This window comes from Mus musculus, chromosome 8, assembly GCF_000001635.26.
Source record: "Mus musculus strain C57BL/6J chromosome 8, GRCm38.p6 C57BL/6J".
NCBI lineage: Eukaryota > Metazoa > Chordata > Mammalia > Rodentia > Muridae > Mus > Mus musculus.
In genome coordinates, this window is record NC_000074.6 from 4,810,758 (window position 1) to 4,816,626 (window position 5,869).

Below are 5,869 nucleotides of genomic sequence, written 5' to 3' on the forward strand. Positions count from 1 at the left end.
TGACAGACAGATGCACACAGGAGAGGTTGTGTTGAATCTGAATGTATTTGTCAGGTCGAGCATCAGACTTTTATAGTACAAAGAATACAAGGGGTTGGAAGTCACATCAGGCAAGGTACATTGAAGTTTACCAGATACAAAACAAAGGAATGACTTCTAAAGGAATTGCAGGAACCAGGTAAATGTTTACAATAAAGATAAGCAGTCCTGCCTAGAATCAGCCTAATGACAGGAAAGAATTTCACACTTTAGTGTTAATAGCACCAGGGGGTTCTGCTCTTGGCAGGCCTCAAGAATAATGCAATGTCACAGATCCCTAAATTCCTAGGCCTTGCTAATTCTTATCTTATCTGGAGAATCTCCATTTGTCAGGAGAGTATACCAACTTGCTTTTGGTATGCAATGTAGCCTGTACTAAAGATTTCTATCTCAGTGAGATTCCCTGGCTCTTTCTGCAGACCAGTTGAGCCACTGGCTCCGTCTATTGTAATGCTTAATTAGTTACTGAATAACTTCCTTACTGCCTTCTCACAGGATTCTAAGCTCGGCAGCTTCTGGGATTTTGGAACACTGGGGAAACTAACTATACAGAATTAATCTTAAGAGGCATTTATAATAAAATATTAAAAGAGAGCTTGTAGATCCATACACCAGACTAACGCGAAAAAAGAGTATGAGAATGAGAGTGCCAAAAACTCCAGCAGGAGAGCTTCCTTGAAACTCTTTGCCTCATGAGTGGCTTTTAGGCATCACTGCCTGTCAAGCTGACTCGACCAGAGTGCCGTGGCACAAAGGGGTATATTTTTGGGTGGAATTAGTAACTTTTGTTGCCAAATAGCAGGAAGTCATAAAGTATATACTACTACATATTACTAAGTCTTGGCATTATACTGTGAAATTGCTATAGAAATCTCACAGTCTATCACCAATCTTTCTTTTTATCCAGTTGAACCAAGTGATGACCTTCAAGACGTTGTTTTTAGAAGTGTTTAAGTTATTATCTGCTTCATGTAGTGTTGTAGAAATGATGGTGGTATCAACATAAGTAAAATTCAAACAGAAGGTGAGACCCTTATATAAGAAATTTTAGGTTAAATTATGGGGTATTTTTTATTTTTTTAATTGAGGGTAGGAGTAGTGTGGGCATGACACAGTATAGGTGCAGAATGTATGAAGGTAAGAGGACAACTTGGGGGGAGTCTGTTCTCTCGTTCATGTGGGTTCTAGCAAGCACCTTTACTTACTGAGTCTCTTTCTGTGCCTGTCAAGTATTTTTAAAATAATTTACTGGTTTGTTTCATCCAAAGTCAATGAGTACCTTGAATTGAGAAGGTCAGCATTTTCTATCAGGTTTGCTTTGTGTGACTTAAATTTATTTTATTATTTTCTGTAATCATGCAAAATACTGTTTCTTTATGATATTTTAATACATACACAGTATTCTGCTTATACTCATCTTTTCTTGTCTTCCTTCTCTGGTCTCTTTCCCCTTCCATTCACACAAATAGTTCCATGGCTACATTTTAAAGTCTAGATATCATATATAGAAAGGCACAGTGTTTGCTTTTCTTTCCATTCCTCTCTTCTTTCCAACTTCCACCAACTCCTTCCTCCTTCCACACTGTTCCATTTCTACTTTTGTATCTAAAAAAAATCTAGATAAATATTATTTAAATCTTAAATCTAGAGTCCTCATATGAGGAATCAAATATACCTGTGGGCCTAGCTAATTTCACTTAGAATATTAAAACTACAGCCTTTTTTTCCTTTCAGAGGCCAGAGATGATGACGATAACAAGCAAATAGTCAAAGAGGTCATGGCAAGATGGTTAATTTAGACTCTGCTAACAACAGTTTCCTGGAAAGGTTTTCACTTTGTTGGTCATAAGATTTGGTTTACTGAACCCAGAGATTCTTAGGGTACTGTGGTTTAGCCATTAGTATAATTTCCTATAAAATTGTTGCACTCAATTACTTTCCAGTTTTATTCATTGTTATATATTTTTTGTTCCTAAATTTTATTTATGAGTTACTACAAAACATTGCAGACCAATGTGTCTTAATGTTCGTCATCCTCCTGCTCTTCATCCTGGTTAGTCTGGAAGTAACGCAGCTCGTAACTCTCTTTGCTGTTGGCGACAACACGCAGCCAGTCTCGGAGGTTGTTCTTCTTCAAATATTCTTTGGTGAGATATTTCAAATACCTTTTGGAGAAAGGCACCTCAGAAGTGACAGTGATCTTGCTCTTGCTCTGCTCAATGGTCACAACTCCTCCTCCGAGATTGCCAGCTTTCCTGTTCACCTTGATTCTCTCCTGGGGGAACTGCTCAAAATTGGCAGCATCCATGATTCCATCTACTACAGCATGAGTGCAGTTGAGGGTGAACTTCAAAACCTTCTTCTGCTTCTGCTTCTGCTTCTGCTTCTGCTTCTGCTTCTGCTTCTGCTTCTGCTTCTGCTTCTGCTTCTGCTTCTGCTTCTGCTTCTGCTTCTGCTTCTGCTTCTGCTTCTGCTTCTGCTTCTGCTTCTGCTTCTGCTTCTTCTTCTTCTTCTTCTTCTTCTTCTTCTTCTTCTTCTTCTTCTTCTTCTTCTTCTTCTTCTTCTTCTTCTTCTTCTTCTTCTTCTTCTTCTTCTTCTTCTTCTTTTTGTCCCCCTTCACCACAAGCTTTTTCACAGGCTCTATGGAAGCAGAGGAGGCAGAAAAGCCATTGTTATATTTTAATTAGAAGAAGAAAACAGATTGCAAGCTTCCACTTTGTGAACTCAGACAACACTAAAATTTAGATATAAATTACTTCTGCTTTCCAGTGTATTATGACCTAGGCTTGTATATAACTCCATTTTTTAAAATTTATTTTTATTTTTTTCCAATTTTTATTAGGTATTTTCTTCATTTACATTTCGAATGCTACCCCGAAAGTCCCCCATACCCCCTGCACCCCCTGCTTTCCTACCCACCTACTCCCACTTCTTGGCCCTGGTGTTCCCCTGTACTGGGGCATATAAAGTTTGAAAGACCAAGGGGCCTCTCTTCCCAATGATGGCTGACTAAGCCATCTTCTGCTACATATGCAGTTAGAGACACGAGCTCTGGGGGGTACTGGTTAGTTCATATTGTTGTTCCACCTATAGGGTTGCAGACCCCTTTAACTCGTTGGGTACTTTCTCTAGCTCTTCCATTGGGAGCTCTGTGTTCCATCCAATAGCTGACTGTGAGCATCCACTTCTATGTTTGCCAGGAACCGGCATAGCCTCACAAGAGACAGCTATATCAGGGTCCTTTCAGCAAAATCTTGCTAGTGTATGCAATGGTGTCTGAGTTTGGAGTCTGATTATGGGATGGATTCCCAGATATGGCAGTCTCTAGATGGTCTGTTCTTTCGTCTCAAATCCAAACTTTGTCTCTGTAACCCCTTCCATGGATGTTTTTTTCCCAATTCTAAGAAGGTGCAAAGTGTCCACACTTTGGTCTTCGTTCTTCTTGAGTTTCATGTGTTTCACAAATTGTATCTTATATCTTGGGTATTCTAAGTTTCTGGGCTAATATCCACTTATCAATGAGTACATATCAAGTGAGTTCTTTTGTGATCCTCACTCAGGATGATGCCCTCCAGGTCCATCCATTTGCCTAGGAATTTCATAAACTCATTCTTTTTAATAGTTGAGTAGTACTCCATTGTGTAAATGCACCACATTTTCTGTATCTATTCCTCTCTTGAGGGACATCTGGGTTCTTTCCAGCTTCTGGCTATTATAAATAAGGCTGCTATGAACATAATGGAGCATGTGTCCTTATTACCAGTTGGAACATCTCATGGATATATGCTCAGGAGAGGTATTGTGAGATCCCCCGGTAGTACTATGTCCAATTTTCTGAGGAACCAAAAGACTGATTTCCAGAGTGGTTGTACAAGCTTGCAATCTCAGCAACAACGGAGGAGTGTTCCTCTTTCTCCACATCCTCTCCAGCATCTGCTGTCACCTGAATTTTTTATCTTAGCCATTCTGACTGGTGTGAGGTGGAATCTCAGGGTTGTTTTGATTTGCATTTCCCTGATGATTCAAGATGTTGAACATTTTTTCAGATGCTTCTCAGCCATTCGGTATTCCTCAGGTGAGAATTCTTTGTTTAGCTCTGAGCCCCATTTTTTAATGGGGTTATTTGATTTTCTGGAGTCCACCTTCTTTTTTTAAATTGGGTATTTATTTTATTTACATTTCCAATGCTATCCCAGAAGTACCCCACATGCTTCCCCCCTACTCCCCCCACGCACTCCCAGGAGTCCACCTTCTTGAGTTCTTTATATATATTGGCTATTACTCCCCTATCTCATTTAGGATTGGTAAAGATCCTTTCCCAATCTGTTGGTGGCCTTTTTGTCTTATTGACAGTGTCTTTTGCCTTACAGAAGCTTTGTAATTTTATGAGGTCCCATTTGTCGATTCTCGATCTTACAGCACAAGCCATTGGTGTTCTATTCAGGAAAATTTCCCCTGTGCCCACATCTTCGAGGCTTTTTTCCCACTTTCTCCTCTATAAGTTTCACTGTCCCTGGTTTTATGGGGAGTTCCTTGATCCAATTAGATTTGATCTTAGTACAAGGAGATAGGAATGGATCAATTCGCATTCTTCTACATGATAACTGCCCGTTGTGCCAGCACCATTTGTTGAAAATGCTGTCTTTTTTCCACTGGATGGTTTTAGCTCCCTTGTCAAAGATCAAGTGACCATAGGTGTCTGGGTTCATTTCTGGGTCTTCAATTCTATTTAATTCGTCTACCTGTCTGTTGCTATACCAGTACCATGCAGTTTTTGTTTTTGTTTGTTTGTTTGTTTTGTTTTTTGTCTTTTTATCATATCTGATCTGTAGTACAGCTTTAGGTCAGGCATGGTGATTCCACCAGATGTTCTTTTATCATAGAGAAGAGTTTTTGCTATCCTAGGTTTTATGTTATTCTAGATGAATTTTCCCATTGCCCTTTCTAATTCGTTGAAGAATTGAGTTTGAATTTTGATGAGGATTGCATTGAATCTGTAGATTGCTTTTGGCAAGATAGGCATTTTTACTATATTGATCCTGCCAATCCATGAGCACGGGAGATCTTTCCATCTTCTGAGATCTACTTCAATTTCTTTCTTTAGAGACTTGAAGTTCTTATCATATAGATCTTTCACTTCCTTAGTTAGGGCTACACCAAGGTATTTTTTATATTATTTGTGACTATTGTGAAAGGTGTTGTTTTCCTAATTTCTTTCTCAGCCTGTTTATCCTTTGTGTAGAGAAAGGCCATTGACTTGTTTGAGTTAATATTATATCCACCTACTTCACTGAAGCTGTTTATCAGGTTTAGGACTTCTCTGGTGGAATTTTTAGGGTCACTTATATATACTATCATATCATCTGCAAAAAGTGATATATTGACTTCTTCCTTTCCAATTTGTATTGGGAAATTGAGTTCATTGATATTAAGAGATTTTAAGGAAAAGTAATTGTTGCTTCCTGTTATTTTTGATGATACAGTTGGGATTCTAATCCTGTGGATATCTTCTTTTAGGTTTGTTGAAGGATTACTTTTTTGCTTTTTCTAGGGCATAGTTTCTGTCCTTGTATTTGTTTTTTTTTCTGTTATTATCCTTTGAAGGGCTGGATTCATGGAAAGATATTGTGTGAATTTGGCTTTGTCAAGGAATACTTTGTTTTCTCCATCTATGGCAATTGAGATTTGGTTGGGCATAGTTGCCTGGGCTGGCATTTGTGTTCTCTTAGTGTCTGTATAACATCTGTCCAGGATCTTCTGGCTTTCATAGTCTCTTGTGAGAAGTCTGGAGTAATTCTAATAGGCCTGCCTTTATATATTACTTGACCTT

At 38.7% G+C, this 5,869-nt stretch overlaps 1 pseudogene; it reads right to left on the bottom strand.

The window, feature by feature from the left end:
* On the bottom strand, positions 2,004–2,409 carry Gm9457 (predicted gene 9457; annotated as a pseudogene).